Source organism: Bufo bufo, chromosome 5, assembly GCF_905171765.1.
Source record: "Bufo bufo chromosome 5, aBufBuf1.1, whole genome shotgun sequence".
Lineage (NCBI taxonomy): Eukaryota > Metazoa > Chordata > Amphibia > Anura > Bufonidae > Bufo > Bufo bufo.
This window is the reverse complement of record NC_053393.1, coordinates 211,084,893-211,111,112: the sequence shown is the minus strand read 5'-3', so window position 1 is coordinate 211,111,112 and position 26,220 is coordinate 211,084,893. Positions and strand designations below refer to the sequence as shown.

Genomic DNA, 26,220 nt, shown 5'->3' with positions numbered 1-26,220 from the left:
GGGGATATATATAATATACATGTGTATTGATGCTTGGGGCACATCCATACACATGTATACATTAATTCTAAGGGGGATTATAACTCACATAAGGGGCCACATTCATGTATATAAGGGGGCACAGATAAGGGGGCACCAGCCCCCACAATATAAAGGGGCACCAGCCCCTACATTATCAGGGGGCACCAGCCCCTACATTATCAGGGGGCACCAGCCCCTACATTATCAGGGGGCACCAGCCCCTACATTATCAGGGGGCACAAGCCCCTACATTATCAGGGGACACATATTTCCCACAGGGGCCAGCATGAGCCCCTGGAGATCACCATGGGCAGACGTGCGCAGATGCTGGGCACATCTGCGCACATCGTCCCATGATGCTATGTCTAATGTATGCACATATATACCATACATGCCCGCACGTGTTTGCAGGCATGCATGGATATAAATGCATACATCTCAACCGTTCCTCAACAACCCCAAAAAATTGCCCTGGAGGTGTCCATAGCCTTCAACCCCTTCCCGCATATGGATGTAACTGCATGTCCAGATAGCATGTGAGTTTCTACAATCGGGCTTACAATTACGTTCAAAATCTTACCAGACTCTGTGACCTATACAGTGTCAGAGTCTCCATTCTCCTGAACAGAAGGCTTGCAGCTGGCAAGTTACCAATCAGAGTGGTCCTTTGTCAGCAATCACTTTGATTGGTTAGTCTGTACAGACTAACCAGTCAGGGTGTACTTAAGCTGAAAATACTGTCTGCGGGCTCTGATCTCCACATTGGAGCATAACACTGTGGCATACACCAGTACCAGAGTGCTATAAATCCCTACAAGCCTATTATAAAGACTAGTGATGAGCAGCATAGGCAATATTCATTTTCACGATATTTCACAAATTTGTGGCCTAATATTAGCCATAAATTCACAAATTCTAGAATTCGTGATCTCCAGTCATTATTTTCTTGATTGCGAAAATTGGCAATGTAATATGCACGTATTGGCCGTGCAATAGAGGCGTGGCTCACTTTTGATAAATTTTTCAAGCTGCTAGAAGTTTCCTAAGACTGGAGAAAAGAAATGCACAGTACAGTAATTCCTATCACACTACCTAACACCCTGCACTGGAACCTGTCAGCTACACTATATCACTATCGAACCTACACTGACTATCTCCCACTAACTATCTGTATTATATATATAAGCTATCTAACTTTCTAATGTAATTAAATAAGGATTCAGATGTCTCAGCAAAGCACAGAGCACAGCAATGATACTGCTCTCTCTCTCTCAGAATTGCAAAAACTACAGAAAATGGCTGCTGGGGAGGTTCTTATATAGTAAAGGGGTAGACAACTTTCCTATTGGTTGCTAGGGATGTTGCTAAGCTCAGATAAAGATATTGCAGCCTTCTCATCGGTCCACAAGCAAGAAGGGAGGTGACTGATGAAAAGAAATCTAGAATATTCGCAATTATGAAGATATAGCACTATATTCTAGATCTTCTCGAATTCTCGAAGTGCCGATATTCGTGATAAAAATTCACGATTAGAATTCTCGTGATCAACACTAATAAAGACTCACAGCTATTATCTGCAGAGCGCATCAGCAGCGCTGCAGCTATTGCTGGAGGCATACATACAACGTGCTCCCCAGGTAACATATAACCAGTGCACAAAGGCACAGGATTTTAACCCTGGAGAGAAGAGTAAGATGTGACCACACTGGTGGTGGTGTGTGGTGCGGCGTCTGGCGCTAGTATGGCAGTGAGCACGCGCACCACATGTCAGACTGATAAGGGGGAGGCTCCACCCCTAGGCGGGACGGGAAACGCTGCGGCCGCCAACCAGAGAGAGGGAGCGGGACGAGCCCACAATGGCTCCTCCTCCCTCAGCCGACGTACTGCAAGTATGCGATCCCAGCCAGGTAAGCACATATAAATAGCGGGAAGCCCAACCGGCCATGTAGAAATGAGGAAATAAGAGGCATGTGTATGGAAAAGGGGAACAGTGTCGCAGGAGACCCACATCAGAACGCCAAATATGGATGAAACAGAATAAACAGAATAAATAAAGATTAAGATTAATAATATAGGGCTGGTGTTAGGGTACTTTCACACTTGCGGCAGTGTGATCCGGCGGGCAGTTCCGTCGTTGGAACTGGCCGCTGGATCCGCCGATCTGCCGCTGACTGAAAGCATTTGTGAGACGGATCCGGATCCGTCTCACAAATGCATTGCAAGGACGGATCCGTCTCTCCGCTTGTTATGCGGACAGACGGATCCGTCTTGTATCTTTTTTCAAATTTTTACCGGTCTGCATTTTTACCGGTATTTTGAATGCTGTCACTAATACATTCCTATGGGCATTCAGGCATGTATTCAGTTTTTTTCGCCGGAGATAAAACTGCAGCATGCTACGGTTTTATCTTTTGCCTGATCAGTCAAAATGACTGAACTGAAGACATCGTGATGCATCCTGAACGGATTACTCTCCATTCAGAATGCATGGGGATATGCCTGATCAGTTATTTTCCGGTATAGAGCCGCTATGACAGAACTCAGTGCCGGAAAAGAAAAACGCTAGTGTGAAAGTACCCTTTAAGCAGAAGAGGTGCACCACCAAGCCGATTGTGTATGAAAGAATAACAAATATAGTGCCCAAGGAGAGCCTGGTACCTGATCTCCAAGGGCCTGGGCAATCCCTGGGCACAGATCATACAACGAAGGCGAGGCATCCCTTAAAACACATAAAGCAGATTAGTACTGGGACACGCAAAAAGCAGGTCCTACAAAAAGCATGCATAGCAAATCTGTTCATTGAGCCCCAATGGTTGCGTTGTCCGTAACTGAAGATCCAAACTTAAGTGGAGGAAATTCTTCGCGTCCCGTGATCGCCGACAATGTGAGGAGCTAGGGATTGATACTGCAGACTTACAGGATGTTAGATCCTTGGCTGAGCTTTTGGAGGAAGGGGAGAGGGATAGAGGCCAGGGTCCATGACCAGTTGACTTTATTGGAGGGGTACAGGGGAGGTCAGAATAACCTTACTCCTGCGGAAACGGAAGCCCTTTTGTCATTGAAACGTGATCTATGACTATGTCAGTATATGTCAGACCATTCTAAAAGATGAACAGTGTTATTGTATGATTTCCTCCAATCCGATTATGGAACATCGTAAAACACTGCAGGGCCTACTTTCTAAAGTCCTCAGTGAGGGACTTATCAGTCAGACAGAATTTACGTTCCTGCTACCTACACACCCCAGAATAGCCTGCTTTTACAGTCTACCCATGATCCACAAAGGGACATGTCCCCTAAAGGGTTGACCCATTGTAGCGGGCACTGACATTCTTACAGAAAACATGGGTACTTACGTTGACGTTATTCTACGTCCGTTTGTCATCTCGCTGCCATCTTATGTGCCTGACTCCATAAATGCCCTAAAAAAAGGGTCTAGCACCTATTTAGCTAGCCTGGACGTAGAAGGGTTGTATAGTAGCATCCCCCACCATAGGGGATTCCTCAGCGAAAGGGCTAAACAATTTCCAACACATAACCAGTTTTTCCTGTCCTTGCTCAAAATTATATTGGAACACAATGTCAGTTTCTTCACTGGCAGCCACAGTTCAATAATACAATTTGCTGGACAGAATGGTAAAGTGCTCAGACATTCCTCATCAAGTCTCACTCTTACAAATGTGTACAAGGCTTCTTGCACTTGCCCGTATTTTGCAGAGCCCTAATAGGAATTCAATAGCGCTGCATGAGGCCTCAACTCTACGTCTGTATGCCTTAGATCTTATATGGAGGCATAAAGAAGTGCCTCCATATGATAAAGAAGTCATATTCTGTTCAAATCCAACAGGGTTAATCCGGTAAAAAAAAAAAACATACTCACCTCATCCTTTGTGTGTGAATAAGACCTTACTTTGTGTTTATTTTAAACCATTTGATGCTTTAGGGTCAAATGTCGAGGGACTAGATTAAACACAAATAAAATTATCACAACAAACAGTAGCTTTAATTTTTTCAACAGCTAAGGTGGGACTTATACAAAAAATGTATAATGTTTAGAGATGAGCGAAGTTATGGAAAATTTGATTCGGCTGTTTTCACTAAGAAGCTCGTTTCGTGATGGATTACTTTGTCACAAAGCGCAATTATTTGTATGTAGCTGGCCCTATGACGAGGAACTGCGATGGGACCACCCCCCCCTTCGTTGAACCCCTCAGATGCCGCGTTCATCGCTGATCGCAGCATCTGAGATTAGCATTGAGGGCTTTTAGGGGTTAATTCGATAAAAAAGAACCAACACATTCATCCATTTGATCGCATAGAGTATGCTATGGCCATCTTGATTTAACATACCGTGCGAAATCTCGCACGGTGAGATATGACATCACCGCATGAGATTTTGTGCGGTGTCTTCAATCAAGATGGCCCCAGCGGCCTCTATGCAATCAAATTTGCCACCAATGTCACAATGTCATTCTTCTGATATTTATCTTAGAGTATACGCTCACACTGATGCAATAAGGGACAGCAGAAGAAGCTTCCACATCTCACTGGCTGCCCTGTAGCTGTAGGGGACCCATACGGACAAAGTTCTATGGAAGAGGAAATCAAGGAGGTGGATGAGGAGTTACCACTGGAAGTGACAATGACACTGACCATAGCGACGATTCATCACAGTGGGGGGCGGAGCCAGAAATAACTGGGTCCTCGGGCATGCTGGTGAGCATGATAAGCTGTATACTTGCTTACATACTGACAGACGTATTGTTAGCATGTAGCAATCTGCTGATTACTGGATAGCATTACTTTTAGACTCTCGCCATCAAAGCAAAATGGGGGAATGTTCTCCTGTTGCTGAAAGCCAGGCCAAATTGCTGTATTACCAGGATGCACTGTGTATGCAGCTTGCTACAGCTTTTGGAGACTAGAATCCTGCCATCTGCGTGTCTGCACGGGATACACCTCTGCACCCTGAGCCTAGTCCCCTTCCTACCACTGTTTCTGCTATCAGAAGCCAGAGCAGCAGCCAGTTCAGTATTATGAACATGATGGAGCTGTGCCAGGCTGATCCATATCAGCAAACAGAGACGTACCGTACCATCTGAACACCCAGGTTCAGTACTACCTGGACTGTTGAATTTCTCTGGTGCATTCTATGTTCCATGACCCCATGGATTTTGGGCAGCAGATTGAAACAGTGAAATATAGTCTTATTCAGCCTCCATGAAAGATGGTAGTCACAGCAGCATATCCATTGCGTCATTTATTGGAAGCCTTGAGTGCACACACAAACAAAGTATGACGTTTCGGCTACACAGTAGCCTTTGTCAAGCATACTTGACAAAGGCTACTGTGTAGCCAAAACGTCATACTTTGCTTGTGTGTGCACTCAAGGCTTCCAATAAATGACGCAATGGATATGCTGCTGTGACTACCATCTTTCATTGCTGTTCCTGGACTGCTGTGGATCTGCGGTCCCATCGCGGCTGTTGCATTCCGGTTTTGGTCTAAAGGTCCGGTTGTGCTGCTCTTCCACTTTTTGTTTGTGTTATTCAGCCTCCAGTGTCATCTCAGAAAGGGTTTTCAGCGTGGCAGAAGAAGGTGTCACACCCAAATGTACAAAGTTGTCCTTAACTAGTGTACAAAACATAGCTTTAGGCAAAATAATTGAGGCATGAATCCTTGACGATTTCCACAATCATCAGCTTAGGCCAATGACATTGCTTACAGTAGTTATTTTTTGCTGGCCCTATGATGCCACTGCCCTGTCTGCCTGCCTACCATACTGTATGGCTACTGCCCACTGCTGATGCCCCCACTGCCAATTCCATTACTCTTACTACCAGTACCATTATCCCTACCCAGCCACCACTATTACGACTACTTCCCCAGTTTTTGGAAGCTTTGGAATATGCAAAACCATAACTCTTAACGATAGCTATGTCTGTCAATCTCACATTATTTGCATTATTTGCTATTGCTGTCATTGCATTCAAGGGCTTAGGGAGGAAAGAAAAAGCAAAAATTCATAAAAAATTAACAAGAGACAACATCTTTTCCTAAAAATTCCTAGGATAGGTTGTTATATACCAATTTTAAGGGCAATAGGAGCAACTTTGGTTTGGGTAAAAGCGATTCAAACTTTTAGAAAAATTCGGCAAACCTGAAAGAACTAACTCTTAAACGGTTTGCTCGTCTCTCCTTAGAATTTAGCACTTTAGTCAGATGAGTTGTGCACCAACAATATTTATTTGAAATATACAGTCAAAATCTACAATTTTAAAAGTGACAAGTTCCATTTCAATGTGACTGTTGGGGGAGGGGGTTAAGGTTCATATTCTACTTTTCCTATAATATAGTGTCAGTAAATTTGTTACTGCAACATACAGATGTTTTCATTTTCAGTTGCAAATGGGTTCTATATTATTTAGATTTATTCAGCTGGGGCAGATTTCAGTTATTAGCAAACGGTGGCACAAATAATGCAACAAAGGGGTAGAGTCATGAAGAGATGAGTGAAGTTTTGAAAAATTGGATTTGTACGATTTGCCGCAGTTCTTCAAGAAATTTGTTCCAAATTAATTTGTCATAAATCGCGATAAACCTAGTATCCCTAGGCCACTCTGCCTAATCATATGCATCCCACTTGGTGGCCCAATCTTAGTGTGAAGGCTTTGAACTGCAGGGAGAGTGCAGGGAGAGTTCAGGGACAGGGTATCGCCGTGTTCATTACGTTCTGGTGCACCCACATTAATAGTTAATCTGTTTGTAGGTACTGTGCTGTCAGTATTACAGGCAGTTGTTATTTGTTGCCGACGCCGGCTACATCACTGTGCAGGGCACCAAGATTCATAGCTAATACCTTCTGTTAGCTGTGGAATTACAGGTCAATAAAAGTGTATGGTCTGATTTATTGCAGTGTATTTAACCGTACAGTGCCCCAAAATTCAAGCAGTGGCCCCATGACAGAGTGGGTAAGGTGGCAGCAGTGGCAGTAGTGGCCCCATGACATAGCAGGGAAGGTGGCAGTGACAGTAGTGGTGGAACCATCATTAATAAATGCTCAGTGGACATTATTGTGTTAAGTATAGTTCAGAAATCTATTATTGAATCCAAAGATAAGCTAGCAGCAATTGATACGCAACTTATTTCAACAATCCCTACCCAAGAATAGAATGACCGCAAAAAGATAACCGAAAAAATCTTGAATGAACATAAAAAATACATAGAACAAACAAAAAGATCCAAATTTATTCGCAACACAGAGGATTATCAACTCAAGAAGGTATACCGCTGGCAATGGCAAGACTCTGTCTCTACACATGGCTATAAGGTATGGACCTGGTGATTAACACTTCTTCCAGGACACTATCACCTGCCGAATATAGTGTGTTGTCCAATGGACTTTCTTTTTCCTAAGAGACTTATTACAACATTTTTCATTTGACCAGGACTTAAACCGATTCTATAGGTCATTATGCTTCAAAGCACATTTTTCACAACCACGTGATCATGATACACCCATTGTATCTATTTCTCCCAGTACCATGTCAATTTCACACTGAGGCTTAAAGAACAAAATTTGTTTTATGCCCCCAAAACACATCTTGGAATTGAGGCCTTTATTAATTTAGTTGCTAAAAGAAATCCAAGCAAATATTAATTATTTTAAAAGAGGGGAATATCCCTCTCAGTCTAGCCTCTCTAACGTTGAATCCTTGGCACTTCTAACATTAAAAAATGACAAATCTATCATGATCAAACCCGCCTACAAAGGGGGCGCCATTGTAGTAATGGATACGTCATACTATATAAACGAGATCAGACAGCAACTAGCTGACACAGATACTTTTGAACTTAGAAACATAAACCCTACCCATAAAATAGGAAAATAAATTGATTCCTTCCTGGACTTTTACCTCTCTGAAGGTACTATTGATAAGGCAACTGCTATTTTTCTATGTAACGAACACCCCATTACACCGGTTCTATATACCCTACCTAAAATTCACAAAAACCTTTGAGAGCCACCTGGATGCCCAATAGTAGCATCCACAAATTCCATTTTAGCGCCACTTTCAATCTTTATAGAAAAAATACTTACCCCCTTGACTTGTCAAACCAAATCTTATCTTTTGAACACATCACAATTCCTTCAGATGATTTCTACACTTAAACAGATTCCCCCTGATGCCTTTTTAGTGAAATTGGATGTTAACAGTCTTTACACCTCTACTGTATTTCACATGCCAAAGGAATACAAGCTGTTGCCTCTTTTTATCTACCTCTTCCCTGTCCACCGCACAGCAATCTTTCTGTATTAAATTGCTTCATTTTGTTCTCTACAAAAACTTCTTTGTTTGGTAATGATTATTTCATACAAAAGAAGGGGACCGCAATGGGGGCCAATGTGGCCCCTCCCTACGCTAACCTGTTCATGGCCAAATTCGAGGAGGATCAAATATATCCACATAAACTATTTAAGGCACATGCGCTAGTTTGGCGCAGATATATTGATGATATCTTCTGCATTTGGACAGGTGACAGACAATCTCTTGACACTTTATTTGCATATCTCAATAATATTGACAGAGAACTTCAATTTACGGTCCATATAGATGCATCCAATATAAATTTTTTAGACACCACAGTAATAAAAATGTCAACGGGGAACTGAGTACAGATCATTTTACCAAGCCCACAGACAGGAATACTCTATTATTTTATTCTAGCTGCCACCCCAATAACACAAAAAATTCACGTCCTAGGTCACAATTCTCTAGGGTTTACAGAATAGTAAGTGACCCACATCAAAAAGGACTCTGTCTATCTGAAATGGTTAAAAAAATTGAGGATTGAGGTTATCCAAGTAACTTACTCCTTCAGGAAGAGACTAGAGCTAGAAGTTTACCTTTGGTGGTCACTTACCATCCGTTTATGTCAAAAATACAACAAATTATTCAGAAACACTGGCCTCTTATTAATAAGTTTTATCCTAATGTACCGGAATTTATGAACCCAATAAGGGTGTACTACAAGCGCCCTAGGAATTTATGTGACACGCTAGTCAAGGCTGATATAGGTTCTTTTAAAACTCTATCCAAACAGACCACACTGGCCCCACCGAATACAGGTACATTTCCATGCTTAAATTGGGCACAATGCAACAACTTTATGAGAGGTGACACATTTACTCATCCCCTATCAGGTAAAATATAACAAATACCGGGACAATACACTTGTACTTCATCTTTTGTTGTCTATTTGATCAAGTGCCCATGCGATCTCGCATACGTTGGGGAGACTTCCCAATGTGAGCGAGACCGCATTTGTAAACACAAGTCGGATATGTGATGTAATAAATCTGAGCTCGCTATACCCCAACACTTCATTAATAATAAACATCACATCAGTCAATTGAAATTTCAAATTTTGGAACAAGTTCCAATTCCATGGAGGGGTGGCAATCGAAAACTTCTATTAAGGAAACGGGAGGCCTATTGGATCCACAAGCTCAAAACCGTGGCACCAATGGACCTCAACCGTGACTTTGATCTGGTGATTTAATTTTAGCCATGTTACTAATTGTGATTCTTTCTCCTTTTCTTTCAACAGGCTAGATGATAGCAGCAATGAGGTACAGATATTCCTCCTTAGTTTATAATAATTCCTAATACTAACAGTCTACTAATATATACAAATTTGTACACGCATTTAGACTCACCTAATACTGTAACCCCTCTTTCTAAATATAATGCTGGGTATCCATCATATGTGTGTTGAATTTTGAATTTTGTATATTCATTGTGCAGGTTTTGTAATGTCTGTTGTAATTGTATTTGTGATTTCTTTTCACATATATGCTTGTCAATTTTTCTTGTTACAAATTTTTGCACTTCTCTAGTTCCAATTTATCTACCTAGATAGATTTACTTATTCTACTACATAGATAAACAACGATTAGTAGAAAATACCCCTTTTTTTCACTTACAATTCAAGTAAGGGCATCGATCGCAATGTCTTTGCCCATACTTAGTACGCTGACGCCCGAGGACTCGCCCTATAGAGATATCACCTAAATCCACACTTCATCTTCAGTTGGCTACCATGCATGTGCGAGATCTCTCTGACGTCAGACATCCGACATCAGATGCTCTTGTCACATCGCCTGCATCTTTCATCCACCTCTATTACTCTGATACACTGTAGGTATGTACTCTGCGCCTATTTTGCATATGCTACTACTTATCTCTGCATCTAAACGGGCACCTAAACTTCCTATAGGTAATATTGTGTTTTTGATATTGACAATTGCTCTTGATATTCATTGCTGCCTTTTGACAAGGATAGCTTAACTGATATAACCTAAACATACCGTACAATGTAAAATATGGTTTCTGGATATATCCTAGCCTCTTCTGGTGACTTGTACCATATTGGATTTTCTACCTGGATACAGATCTCTGTTTATATAATATGTATGCATCCCATACTGGTTATGACATTTATTTGTATTTTAATTTATTTTCTCTTTTCCCCAATTTGTACTGCGATTCATACTTTTATACTTATGGGTCCTGTCAGACTCAACACTGTATATATTATATACAGTATTTATGGGCTGTGAACAATGTCCAGGATGGACCAAAACGTTGGCCATCTTTGCGGTTGACATAATTGGATGGAATAAAATATTACATTTATTGGCAGTCTACATCCGTGTACCGTGATCTCCTTTCTCTATGTAAGAGTGGGGACAGTGGCAGCGGCAGTAGTGGCCCCATGACAGAGCAGGGGAGGGTGGCAGTAACTGTGACAAAAGTGGCCCCGTGACAGAGTGGGGAAGGTGGAAGTGACAGTGACAGTGGTGGCCCCATGACAAAGTGGGGAAGGTGGCAGTGACAGTAGTGGCCCCATGACAGAGTGGGGAAGGGCGGCAGCAGCAGTGGTAGTTAGGCTGTGTTAACATTACTGCTTATGTTTCCGTTTTTCTGATCCATCAGAAGAACATAAAATAAAACAAAACAAACAAACAATCCTGCTAATCTATTAATCAATGTGGAGACACCACAAACAATGCTGTATCACCCCAATTTGTGAATCAGATAAACTGTCAGCTTTCATAGCCATTTTGCATCAGTTTGAGCATCCATTTTCTGGACGTTTATCCATTTATAATGGTTGTTTTACATCAGTTCTGTTAAAAACAGCCATTAAAAACAAATGAATTTCATAGATTTTTTTTTTAAACACAACCCCTGCAGTACTTTCAGTATACATAATGCCCCCATAGTTTTCCCTAGACATCCAATGGCCCAATAGTGCCCCCCAAAAAAAGTAATGACAGCCATAGGGCCCCTCAGTATGTACAATGGCCCCCTTAGTCCCCCCAGTACAAGTAATCGACTGCTTTGTGGCCCCTGTATAAGCAATGGCAAGTTTCCCCAGTCGTGCCCTCAGTAATTTTATCACTGAACCCCCACCACCCCATGCCCCGGTAATGCCAGCAATGACAAAAACATGCAGGAACATTCGCTCTGCACTGGAGGCAGTAGGACCTGACACTCCCAGCATGATCATGTGACATCACCAGGCTGGGAGCGTCAGGTCCTACTGCCTCCAGTGAGGAGTGAATGTTCCTGCGTTTGCAAGTGGAGCATTTCATTTTCTATTTTTAAACCTGAAGGCCCTTCCTGACATAGTATACCTGTTTTTACCGACCAATGTCTGGCTATGAAAACAGCCAAAAATAGTCCCATAAACTATAACTGGTTTAGAAAATGGCCGTCTGATAGTCTTCATAATGTTCAAAACAACTAACATTGATTACAACTTTTATATCCAGGTGTTCATTTTTTTTAATGTTGTTTACGTATGTATGTTTATTTAGGTTGAATTATTTTTCCAACAAGATCTCTAGTTTTCCAATAGTAAGATAGTGGAATGATGGATGACCATTCAGACTAGATTGGCCTAATACGAGCCTAAAGTAAAGGCCCTGGGTCCCAATGCACTGTCTGCTATAGGGCTCCACACCTAGCATTTGCAAAGTAAAAGGGCCTTTGAGCCCAAAGACACAATGGCATGGGTGTGACTGCTACTTCTGCACACAGATAGGTACACATTGTGTAATATGAGCCATATTTTGCGCATCTTGGTCAAGGTTGCCAAACAGAATTTTTCTTTTTTTTGGATAACTTATCCGAAAATCACGTACAACCAACATATTTTACTGACAAATTGGAAAACCCTAAGGAATTATATAGATTAGAAATAATCCATGTCTATAGCTTAATATACTGATAGGAACTCATTACCAGCATTTACTGTCTGTTGTAAAATGATGATAATTACCATCAAAATAATCTAGTCAAATACCACCAGACTCAAAAAATTCACAGACACTTCTATATTTTTTTTTACAGTCTGTCCAGAAATTTCTGTTAGGTTGGCAACTCTGATCTTGATATAGTTATTGTAGTGAAAAATGAAACATGGTTCAAGAATGATTTTCTTCTGAAGGGAGTTTTCTCCTGGGAACAGCAGATGTCAGTACAACGCTTTCATCATAATCTGGTGTCCTGCAGCTCTCAGATCCTATATTCTAGACATTTGGCTTAATAACTGCACATATGTATTTCATATATAAATTTAATTTTAGTTGTCTATATTTTACAAATAGCCTTTTATCCTATACATCTATGGATACAACACGCTCCATGTGACCTTGCACCTGGTGTTATGTGACAACATTTTATCACCAGCAAAATATTTCGCCTCCTAAGGAACCATTTAAAAATAACAACTTGTGCTTTTACTGTCTTCCAGAGAATGCCTAACCAAGTTCCAACTAAATGGGAAACACCATTAAAGGGGATGCCTGATCATTACTGATAAGCTGCAAATGGAAGCAAAGTTGAGTGATATGCCAAGATAGAAACTTGAATAGGGTATAAGTATCTGATCAGTAGGGAGGGGGGTGGTTTATAAGGATGGGGGTCCTTGTCGTATTAATAAAGAAGGTTAAGCTTCATTGTCTATGGGGTTGCTGGAGTAAGACCCTTGGATACTATACTACAAGGAGCTCCACTTTACTACTTCATTTCCTCTTCCCCGTACACCAATAGTTAGGCCACTTTCTTGTATGCATATATATATTGAGCAAAATCAATTAGCACTACAGAGCTGACGAAGTTGCACCAGGAGGCAGCAATATGCATGGGGTTCAATCTCCTTTTGGGTCTGGGATCTCCAATGCTTTATGTATCGGATCTCACTAAATTTCATATATTATTCTATTGCCTTTATTTAGGGGATTCTCAGTATTTGTTCTTTGAGTATTACTTATGCTGGACCTCACCACATTCTGGCAGAAATGATTATTATTTATTATTAAAGCACCATTCATTCAATAGCAAGGTACATATGAAAAGGGGTATACATACAAAATACAGACAAATGAACCAAGTATGAACAAGACGAGTTACAAACTGGTACAGAAGGAGAGAGGGCCCTGCCCGTGAGGGCTTACAATCTACATGGTATGGGAGAAGGACACAGTAGGTGAGGGTGAAGTTAGTCATGGCGGTATAGAGGCAGCGGGGTCACTGGTTGTAGGCTTGCCTGAAGAGGTGGGTTTTCAGGTTTCTTTTGAAGGATTCCACTGTAGGTGAGAGTCTGATATGTTGGGGTAGAGAGTTCTAGAGTGTGGGGGATGCACGGGAGAAATCTTGGAGGCACTTGTGGGAAGAGGTGATAAGAGGAGAGGAGAGAAGGAGATCCTGTGAGGATCGGAGATTGCGTGTAGGGATGTATCGGGAAAGTAGCTCAGAGATGTAGGGAGGGGACAGGTTGTGGACGGCCTTGAATGTATTTGTCAGTATTTTGAACTGAATTCGCTTGGTTCTGTGTTCAGTTGCAAGACTAATGTGTTAATCATCATCTGCTAATGTGCAGTTTGCTTCATTTACTGCCTTAATGTCACTGTACTAACCCAGGGATTTACCAGTGTAGTAACCCATACATTTACCAATTTACCTGCCTATGCATTTACCAATGTACTAACCTTCTAGTCAAGTCTGTTCCAAGTCTAGTTTGGTGTAGTTTCTTATGCTAGCCCTTCCTGGACTTCTGCCATTCCATTGCCTTTCCTATACCATGTGCCACGTGTTATTGCGATTGCTATTCCAAATGTCAATTTGACTATCCAGTGTTGCAAATTTGATTCTGTGTGTCAAAGTCCAGCTAGTCCTATTGTAAAGTCATCTCAACTATAACTTTGTCCCGGCTCAGCTGAAACATTTTATTTATTCCAGGACTCCTCGGTTAACTCACTGATTGCATTCTTACCTGCTTTACTGAATCTGAACTACTGTTTGATATCTACCCTATTTTTCGCCCTATAAGACGTATTCCCCCCCCCCCCAAAAAAAGTGGCAGTGCGTCTTATGGGGCGAATGCTGCCGTTTACACTGATACACCATCGACCTCATGATGCTGCACAGCAAGGTCAGAGGTGGATGAGGGAGGAGGGGCTGGGGGCCGGCATCTAGTTTTGTAATGTCAGCGGGGCCCTGTGCAGTCATTGTATTCTATTGCACCGGGCCCCACTCACTGTACTAATCGTATCTAACTGCAGGCAATGTTTAACTATAGAATATCTTCAATACAGCAGCCTGTACTTACGTTCGTAGCAGGCAGGAGGCTGGGCGGGCGGGCGGGCACTGGCAGTGCAACTCACTACGTCACGCGCCTGCTTCGTCCACTTTATGAATGAAGCAGGCGGCGCGGGCACGTGAATAGTGAGTTACGCTGCCAGTGCCCGCCCACCTGCACAGTCTCCTGCCTCCTGCCTGCTATCTGCTATGGACATAAATACAGGCTGCTGTATTAAAGATATTCTATAGTTAAACATTGCCTGCAGTTAGATACTATTAGTACAGTGAGCGGGGCCCGGTGTAATACAATACAATGACTGCACTGGGCCCCGCTGCCATTACAAAACTAGTGTAGATGCCAGCCCCCACCCCCTGTATTGGGGGTCATTCACAATACACAGGGACACTGTTATGGGGGGGATCTGTGGATGACACATAGCATAAGATGCTATTTATCTGTCATCCACAGATCCCCCCCATAGCAGTGTCATGCCATCCACAGATCCCCCATAACAGTGTCATCCACAGATCCCCCATAACAGTGTCATCCACAGATCCCCCATAATAGTGTCATTCACAGGCTACCATTAGTTCAAAGCCCACCAAAAGCACACCTTTTGGTTAAAATTTTTTTTTTCTTATTTTCCTCCTCAAAAACCTAGGTGCGTCTTATAGGGCGAAAAATACGGTATACCATTTTTCTGCAATGAAGTAATGTTGAACTGTAAAGTAACTTTCCTTTTTTTGGACAGTAGCAGATTTCTTCATGGTGCCCTACCATGACTACCCTTATTGTTCAGTGTTTTTCTGTTACTGGACACACACAGAGGTTTTTGCAGATTGTAGAATATTCTGTAGGTCTTTGTCCTTGGGTTCTTTCTCACCACTTTTTAAGATTGGCCAATGTGATCTAGAAGTTATCTTAGCAGGCTGCCCACTTCTAGCGAAAGTAGCAAACAGTCCAGAATTTTCTCCTTTTTCAGATATGTCTAACCATTGATTGAAACTCATATTGTCAAAAATGCTTTTTTTCAGCCTTTTCCAGGTTACATGTCTTCTGAAGGTCTTCTGAGATCTTCTAAAAGTTTTTTGCATTGAGGCATTGTTCACACTAACCTTGAGAAGAACAGAATGGCCAGTAACCAGGCATTGTCTGCCTTTATTTAATGAACAAGGCACCTTTGAACCCCACAAAATTTTATCTGCTTAATTGAACTCATTTTCTCAATTAGCTCTTGGAGAAGTCAATAACACAGATGTTCACTTACCCTTTTCTCCTTGTATTGTGGATGTTTACTTAATGTGTTCAATAAAGGGCATGAATGTTACAACTCTTTATGTGTTAGAAGTTTACTTAAGTTGTGTTTGTCTATATTTGTGATTTAGATAGGAATCAGATCACATATTATTAGCAATCCGTGCAGAAATCTGTATACTTCCAAATAGTTCATTAACTTTTTCTTGCAACTTTATTAGGGAATTCTGAGTTAATAGGAAGTGCTCTGCACCACTGTAGAGAGTGGTTACATGGACAACTCATTGTTTTCAATAGGAATTGTGTGATGCTTTTTTTTTTTCTTATGTGGAGGACATTTGCTTCCAAGCTTTCGCCACAGATTACAGCTGGATGCTGGGGACTCCTGAACTGGAATGCCATTTGATCAGCTTTTCATGAGTGCATTCCTTTTGCAGATAATTTGTCTAACCATAGATTGATGTAAACTCAGATTACCAGCAATGCTTTTTTAGCCTTTTCCAGGTTATACATCTTCTGAGATCTTCTGAAAGTTATTTGCTTCGAGGTATGGTTCACACTAACCAATCTTTCTTGAGAACATATTTGTCAGTAACCAGGCTTTGTGTGCCATTACTACTGGACAAAGCACCTGTAAAACCCACACTTTAAATTTCATCTGTTTAATTGGACACCTCTTGCCAGTTAACTCTAGTAGAAGGCATTAATGCAGATGTCCACTTCCCTTTTTGACCTTGTAATGTTAATGTTTAATGAATGTGTTCATCAAAGGACATACATGTTAACTGTTTGTGTGTTATGAGTTTAGTTGAATTGTGTTTAGAATTGGGATTTGGATAGCAACCAGAGCACAATTTATTAGCTCCCAATGTAGAACTCTGTGTACTTCCAAAGAGTTAACTTTTTCTTGCAACTGTACTTTATTAGGGAATTGTTAGTTAATAGAAAGTGCCATTACCCACAGTAGAGAGTGGTTACAGGGACAATCCATTGTTTTCAGTAAGAATTGTGTGATGCTTTTTTCTCATGTGAAGGACATTTGCTTCCTAGTTTTTACTACAGATTACAGCTGGTTGGCACACCAGGGCACGGTCTAACAGAAATGGAAAATAAAAGGCAAACAACCCCTTTAAATGCAGTACATTGTATCCATTGTAGCCTGGAACCTAATACATCAGTAAAATGTCTTCCTTTAAGATGGAGCATTTCAGACAGAATTGCATTCCATTTAAAGGGCTTCTGTCACCCCACAAAACTCTTTTTTTTTTTTTTTGGATAGTTACATTCCTTATAGCGCGATATAGGAGAATATAATCTTATCACTTACTTTCATGCGGCCGTTTCTTTAGAAAACGAAGTTTTATAATATGTAAATCCGGTCTCTACCAGCAAGTAGGGCGTCTACTTGCTGGTAGCCGCAGCAGAAAACCGCCCCCTCGCCGTGTTGATTGACAGGGCCAGCCGTGATCTCCTCCTCCGGCCGGCCCTGTCAGTATTTCAAAAATCGCGCGCCTCTGTTCATTCGGCGCAGGCGCTCTGAGATGAGGAGGCTCGTCTCCTCAGCACTCCCTCAGTGCGCCTGCGCCGATGACGTCTTCTCTTTCGGTGATGTCATCGGCGCAGGCGCACTGAGGGAGTTCTGAGGAGACGAGCCTCCTCATCTCAGAGCGCCTGCGCCGAATGAACAGAGGCGCGCGATTTTTGAAATACTGACAGGGCCGGCCGGAGGAGGAGATCACGGCTGGCCCTGTCAATCAACACGGCGAGGGGGCGGTTTTCTGCTGCGGCTACCAGCAAGTAGACGCCCTACTTGCTGGTAGAGACCGGATTTACATATTATAAAACTTCGTTTTCTAAAGAAACGGCCGCATGAAAGTAAGTGATAAGATTATATTCTCCTATATCGCGCTATAAGGAATGTAACTATCCAAAAAAAAAAAAAAGAGTTTTGTGGGGTGACAGAAGCCCTTTAAGGTAAGTGAAACCTGCCATCATGGTATATGAGGATAAACCCAAACATTCACAAGCTATGCAGCTCTAATAGCTCCTGCCCTCTGTTTCCTGCATTAGACAGCAAAGCACATGAAATGAGTAGGATCTGGAAGGCACAATGGAGAGCGATACCATATATGCAGAATGGGAGAGAATGCCCACACACACTGACTCCATTTATAGAATCAAAGATAATTTTCTGTATACATTTGCTAGGCCTAATGTGGCCTAGCTAATTAAATTGGCATATGGGATATCCCTGAGTGACCTATACACTTCTGAAAGTGTGCCTACACCCCATCCCCATCCCGTCATCACTAGTGATGTTCCATATACCAAGCTAGGCACAACTGGGCCTAGCCAATGAGATTGGTATACAGAATGCCACTAGATGACTCAGAGGTCATGTGACACTGTGAATTGGCTTCTACCTCATAGGGTTTTTTTGCCTTCCTCTGGAACAACTTGAAGGATAACAGGCTGAACTGGATGGACAGATGTCTTTTATCAGCCTTATAAACTACGTTACTATGTTACTGGGGAATTATTACATAAAATATCTCAGAAACCCCTTCTGACTCCCGTTATTGCTCAGGCGAAGGGAGCAGCATTCCCTCTTACTACTGTAAAGATCACTTAGAAATCCACTACTATAGAAATGTGGTGACCATACTATAAAAAGCAGCTAATTAGTGTAAAAGCTCATTAAAAAAACATGTTAATAATTGATGGAAGTCCTTGTTATGATTCAGGCAGGATGCATTAAGGTGAACGTGTTTATGAGGCAGTATTAAGGATTAAATGTGCCTCTGCTGTAAGTCATATGAACAATGGGGAAGCATCTTTACCGTCATTACAAGCACTGAAACATCATTCGATTCCCAACCAGTTGAAGAAATCCATGTGTGTTGATTTATTGCCAGTGTCAGAGCTGGCTAAGGATAACAACCTCTTTTTTTCACATTCAAAATATACAAGAGCATACCAGGAAAAGTTATGTCCACCACCTGGAAATAGACAAAAGGGAAACAATTAACTAATTACAATAGAAAGACTTTTTTACAATGAGTTTCAATAGAAATCATAACAAATGACTGATATGGAGCAATGGGTTTTACTAATTTGCGGTAAGTAAGGAATACTGACAATGAATCAGCAAGAAATCATATTATGTCAAATTTGACCCCAGAAATGACAAACTCCCCAACTTCTATATAGGAGTTTGTAGTGTGTTCATATATCGGTTAAGTACGTTTAATTGGGAATTTGTTTTGTTTTTTCATTGATGTTTTTGTTGTAGATTTCCCTTTATTATGGATTTACGGGCTAAAGAAACTGATTGTCTTTCACAAGTAACAAAGATTTTCAAAGATGACGCAATTGTAGCTTCTCATTCTACACAACCAGACGTCCTGGAGACGCAAAAATTGCTAAAGAATCTGTATAGGAACAGGACTAAAACATGGTGGAATAAAGCGGCACTGGAGCAATATCTTACCAAGGATTCGATTCCTAGGGGCCTCCGGGTACAGGTACACCCCTCTTTTCAACTTAATGACAATCTGCTGAAACAGAGGTGGGAGGATGCTTGCAAATTATGTTCTCGTACCTTTATTGAATTACTTATTGGATATGAGAGAAAACATCTTGATGAGATTGAAAAGTCGATCAGGCCATTACAGGAGAAATTACGGGGTCTGGTCGACTGCGAGGCACTTTCAAGATTTGAACAGGACTTGAACAATGATCACGTACGGTGGGACAAGGAGATTCAAGAGATTAAAGCAAAAAAATTCCAACGTGATATATATGATTACCAGCACAATCAGGTTTTCCACTGGCAATATCGACGCAAGACAAATACAGTACAGACCAAAAGTTTGGACACACCTTCTCATTCAAAGAGTTTTCTTTATTTTCATGACTATGAAGGCATCAAAACTATGAATTAACACATGTGGAATTATATACATAACAAACAAGTGTGAAACAACTGAAAATATGTCATATTCTAGGTTCTTCAAATTAGCCACCTTTTGCTTTGATTACGGCTTTGCACACTCTTGGCATTCTTTTGATGAGCTTCAAGAGGTAGGCCTATGGAGATGTATGAGACATGCCCATCGCCAACGTCTGGATGTTAACTGTTATAAACGTCTACCAGCCAACCTGACAACTGATGTCAAAGCTCAATTAGATGCCATACTTATGGAAGCAGTTATATCTGGAGTGATTACAAAATCTGTATATGAAGGCCTCGTAGTCAAGCACCCGGTAACACCGACACTGTACTTGTTGCCTAAAGTACATAAATCTCTGTCCAAACCACCAGGCAGACCAATTGTATCTGGACGAGGGGGCTTATGTGAACCAGTATGTCGATTTCTGGACTTTTACTTGAAACCCTGTGTTGAGTGTTTACCTTCATTTGTACGAGACCCCACAGATGTTTTGAAGTGACTGGATGACAATAAGATGGAGAATTACATGGTTTTGGTATCTTGTGACGCTGAATCTTTATATACCTGTATTCGTCACGATATAGGCCTCAGGGCCGCACGTTTTTCTCTTCAGATGAGAAACTTGACACCTGAACTTGTTGACCTGCTTATGGAACTATTAAATGTTGCCCTCACTCATAATTATTTTTTGTTTAAAGATCAAAAATTTTTACAGCTACGAGGGGTGGCGATGAGCGCGACATATGCGCCATCGTATGCAAATTTATTTTTGGGACATTGGGAACGTGAACTTGTCCAGGTGTCCCTGGATGAGGCGGATGGTCAGGTGTTATCATGGATGAGATTCATAGATGACATCTTGTTCGTATGGCAGGGATCCCGATGCGCACTTGATTCATTCTTGATTAGGCTCAATGCGAATGATTGGAACATTTCCCTGACCCAAACTGTTTCTTCGAAACAGATCACTTTTTTGGACATCAATATCAAAGTGTCCATAACGGGAATTTTGGAAACGTGTACATCATAAGGAAACCGCTGTTAATACCCTACTTCATGCGTCTTCTTTTCATCCTAGGCACCAGAAAAGGTTGATACCGACGGGCCAATTTCTACGTGCAAGTAGAATATGTACATCGACTACTGATTTTGAACATGAATCTGATATACTTAGACGATGCTTTGAACAAAGGGGATACCATCAACAGGACATACAGCGAGGATATCTACGAGCAAAGAATACGCAGCATGAAACACTTCTTATCCCCAGACACAGGGACACTTCGGCTTCCTCACAGGTGTTTAGAATGATCTCTAACTACAATATGCAATGGCATAATATGAGAATATTTTTTTCTAAATTCTGGCCCATTCTAAGATCAGATCCTGATCTTGAACGGGTCCTTACACCCACTCCGGCGTTTGTTGCCAAACGCAGCAAGAATTTTATTAATATCCTTGTGGGTAGCCATTATGTTCCACCTAAGACTAGCTTCTTGTTTCAATCACATGGTCCCAAATGGGGCTCAGTGCAATGTGGCCACTGCAGTTCGTGCAAGGCTATCATCAAAACGGATACCTTTAGTGATTCTTCTGGTCAAAAAATTTACAACATTGTGCACTTTATCAATTGTAGCACATCAGCGGTTATATATTATGCTACCTGTCCATGAGGACTCATATATGTCGGTATGACCACATGTGAATACCGCATTCAGGAACATCAGAGGGACATACGAGTAGCCACTAAGATTAGTAATTTGGAGAAGGATAAAATTGGAAAACTGAAACCAATAGCGAGACACTTTCGACATAAACATAATTGGTGGCAGGATCTACATTTTCGTGGAATCGACAAGGTATCCCTGGGCTCAAGAGGTGGTGATTTATTCAGACGGATGGAACAAGTGGAAAGCAAGTGGATAGTGAAGTTCAAAACACAAACACCACATGGTCTCAATGATAAAATACCCTTTGCGTCTTTCTTATAGGGACACGTCCCCAATCTTTGTTTTTTACCCTTTTTCAATTTTTGTTGTATGTTAACTGGGTTGGTGCTTCTTGTATGATTGACAAGTCTTGGCTCCAACTATTTTAGGCTGTTTCCCCAGGATTCCATTACCCATCTGTACTATTATTGTGCAGTGCATTTCAGGCTGGTTGAATTTTGATGTATGGTAGCTAGTGATTGGTATAACCATCCCCTTGGTATGAGGTGAGTGAGTGGACCTGGAACATCGTGGTCCATGTGCTTTATTGGTTTTATGCAGTTCCTGTGACGGCAAGGTACTCCAATTGGTTCATTTTTTTGCTTTTTCATCTGGTCTCCTACTTTTTACTTTCTCAGCTCACCTCACTATACTAAATGATTGTTAGTAATGGGTTGCGTTTTCCCCACACTTACTACAGCACTCACCATTTTTGCACTTATCACTCTTGTGGGTGTTAGTTTAATCTTTTTTGTTCCACTGCTCCTACATATCACATCACCCCAATATGAAGGTGATGTGATATTTCATTATATCTTCACAGCCCACTTTTTCCTTTTTTCCCTTTTTTTTTTTTTTCATTATTCATTTTTAATGATTAGTATGAATTCTGCAGCTATTAATACACTTTTGATCACGATTATTCTAATCATGCAGTATCTGGTCTTTATTACCAATTCTGCATTTTTTATTTATACTGTATAAGATTAATTTATTATGTTCACGCTATCATGCAGCAGCAATTATCACTGACATTTCTAATCATGTAATTACATATATTCGTAACTATTGTTTTGATTATGGCACTATTTGACACTTTATGGTTCATTAAATACACCAAATCTATTAAAAAAAAACTTTTATTACGAACATGTTTTAGGTAAATCATGTATTTTTTAGATCAGGTGTTCTGGTCTTCTGCGCGTGCGCCGGGGTGGGGGTGCGTCCTGCTGCTCCGTAAGGACGTGGATCACGCACTTGTGCGTCATCCTCCTCTTCCGGACCGGGTGGCGCCATATAGCGAGCGGCGTCCATTATAATACACAGGTGAGACGGTAGCCAATGGTCACTTAACCTATCACACTCTAACTGAACTGAATGCCCTTTGTAACCACCTGCATTGTAATTTAGGCCATATTTATATTGAGCTCCACCGCCAGTTTAGCCATCACCCCTTGAAAAAGCAGTACGCGAAAAGCGCGTCGGAGAGTGGACTGGTGGTGCTTGTGTTTGCTGTGGACTTTCGTGTGGTCATTATTAACATTTATTTTTACTTTTATAGCACAGCTTTACTTTATGGTTACTGTTACTCATTGACATTTATACACATACATTCTTATGTGCACAAGTCTTGAACTCTGTATCTGGTCTCCACATATATATTTGTGCACACTTGCAGAGTGCTCTCTTTGTATAGCATGTGCCTATATCTGCCGCTAATACAGTACAGTGTACCAAATACTTTGCTGACCTGACCCTTTTTGCACTTGCACTTTATTTAATGGTCCACCAACCACGCACCACCAGCCCATTTGGTTTTTAACTCTGTTTTCATGTATTATGTTATGTCAATCATGTGCATCTTGTTGCTTATAATAAAATTATGCATTTATCCATTATACTTTGTGGTCGCTTATTGATTTTGTTGACATGGTGACGATCCATATATCCCTATAGGAGTTTCTATGGCCAGCATACGGTAATGTATAAACTTCTCCTCTGCAGTGTAGAAGGACTCCTTTAGACAGCAGCAGAAGGAATCCCTGGTATTAAGAAACTTTAAATATGTCAGATCATGTTCATCAGTTTCAGAGTATAGTGGCAATGCCACTTCAGCCTCAGCACGATTTTCCGTTTTTTCATTTTTGTTTTTTACTCCCTGACTTCCAAGAGCCATAACTTTTTTTTATAGATTTTTGGGGGACAAGTTGCTCTCTCTAATGTCATCGTTTAAAAAAAGTTACAAATGGGGTGGAATTGGAAACAAAATGCAATAGCATTGTAGTATTATAGATTGCGTTTTTATGGAGTTCCCTATGCGGTAAAACTGACCTGTTCCCTATATTCTCTAGGTCAGTACAATTACAGCAATACCACATTTCTATAGTTTTTCTTGTGTTTTAATACTGACAAAAAATATTTTTACTTTGTATCGCCATATTCCGAACCACAAAACTTTAATTTCCCAGTGGCATGCCTAAGATGTTTGGCTCACAGGGCGGGTCCTTTCTCTGGCGATTTTGGAGTGTGTATGACTTTTTAATCACTTCCATTCAATTATTTTTGTGATGTGAAACAATGAAAAAACTTAAAGGCCATTTTTATTTTTTTCCCATTGTGGCGTTCATTGTACGAGATAAATATATTTAGATTTTGATGTTTTGGACTTTTTTGAATTAGGCAGTGCATGGGATCTTTATTTTTTTATTGTTTATTTTTAATATGGGAAAAGGGTGTGATTTAAATTAATATTTTTAAAAAGTTTTTTTTACTACTTTTTTTCTTTTTGAAGTCCTGCTAGGAGGCTTGAACATGTGATCATCACATCACTTCTCGCTTACACTGCAATGAATTGGCCTTGCAGTGTAGGGCAGGATTGCTATTTTCTTATAGAGCCCTGACACCTGCAGGCCTCTATAAGAACTACAACTGTAATAGCATGGAACTTGAGTTCCATGTCAAGGCTATTAACACGAATTAACTGCTTACTCATCTCAGTGTCGGGAAGTTGTTTGGGGAAAGCTGCCTCAGATGCCATGGTCACAATTAACCATGGTGTCTTCTGTGTGAAACCACAGGCATCTGGTGGCTATGGCTTTATCTTCAAAGACAACATGCGCCGTATATGTATGGTGAATGCTATAAAGGCGTTAGAGGGGCATGTTGGTTGTTTGAAGTTATCCCCTATCCACAGGATAGGCTATAACTATTAGATTGGTGGGGGTCCTAGCACTGGGCCTGGGGCCCCTACCTTTCACAAGAATGGGTACACCGTACCTGTGCAGGCCACCGAAACTAACAGAACGGCCAGTTGGACATGCACACCAGTGCTTCATTCATTTATTTGGGAGTTCCTCCTTTAAATGTGTTGCCAGGGATTTGAAAAAACTTCTTTCTCTTACAGGTTAGGCTACTTTCACACTAGCGTTCAGGGTTCCGCTTGTGAGCTCCGTTTGAAGGCTCTCACAATCGTCCCCGAACGGATCCGTACGGCCCCAATGCATTCTGAGTGGATGCAGATCCGCTCAGAATGCATCAGTTTGGCACCGTTTGACCTCCGTTCCGCTCAGCAGGCGGACACCCGAACGCAGCTTGCAGCGTTTGGGTGTCCACCTGGCCGTGCGGAGCCAAACTGATCCGTCCAGACTTACAATGCAAGTCAATGGGGACGGATCCGTTTAAAGTTGACACAATATGGTGCGATTTCAAACGGATCCGTCCCCCATTGACTTTCACTGTAAAGTCTGGACGGATCCGTCTGACTAACTTTCAGACTTGAAATTTTTTCTGAAAGATAATGCAGACGGATCCGTTCTGAACGGATCCCATCGTTTGCATTATAGGAGCGGATCCGTCTGTGCAGACACCAGACGGATCCGCTCCGAACGCAAGTGTGACAGTAGCCTTAAAGGAGTATTCCATGATTTTTATGTTGATGGTCTATCATCAAGATATACTATCAATATCTGATCAGCGGGGATCTGACATCCCCCACTCCGACTGATCAGTTGTTGTTGAATAGCTTTAGCATTGGATGAGGTGCCAGAACTACAAACCACTGTCCATTTTGTATTGAAGGGAATTGGTTACTGTGGCACTGCCTCCATCGATCCCCTGACAACTTTCAAGTATGATAGGCAGTGTTGAATCACAATTGATATTGCAAACGGAAGGGTCTCGACCAGATCACCTAGATCTTAGTGACATGGTTTTGACTCTAGTGGAATATTTCAGTATTATTATGAAATGCCTGGTACCACTAGAGCATAATAGTTTTCATAGCTGCCACTAGTTGGGTTTTACACTCATGCCAGTGTTTTATTAATATCCTAAAGGAGCAATAAAAAGAAAGAATTGTATATTTTAGTCGAAAAAATTCACAAAGCAGGTTATTTGACGTCTGTCAAGTGAACCATTTACACACTCACAAGATTCCTGCAAAACTTGGCATGCAGTTATGTCTGAGGAAGAAATATAACTTATGACAGGTGGGTCTTGAGACAAGATGATGTAAAACTTCTACCCCCGCTGCCCTATTAAAAGGTTCTCAGTGGCTACTTGTAGATAATGAGAGATTGTTCATTTCTAGGCATGCCTCTACAGTACACTTGAAGACATTTTGCCCAGTT

General features: G+C 41.3%; 1 long non-coding RNA gene across 1 annotated transcript; it reads left to right on the top strand.

The window, feature by feature from the left end:
• The first annotated feature begins 1,876 nt into the window (after positions 1-1,876).
• On the top strand, positions 1,877-13,506 carry LOC121001803. Its single transcript, XR_005779146.1, has 3 exons — positions 1,877-1,928; positions 9,634-9,655; positions 12,847-13,506. It is a non-coding gene; the product is annotated as an uncharacterized LOC121001803 (long non-coding RNA).
• The last annotated feature ends 12,714 nt before the right edge of the window (positions 13,507-26,220 follow it).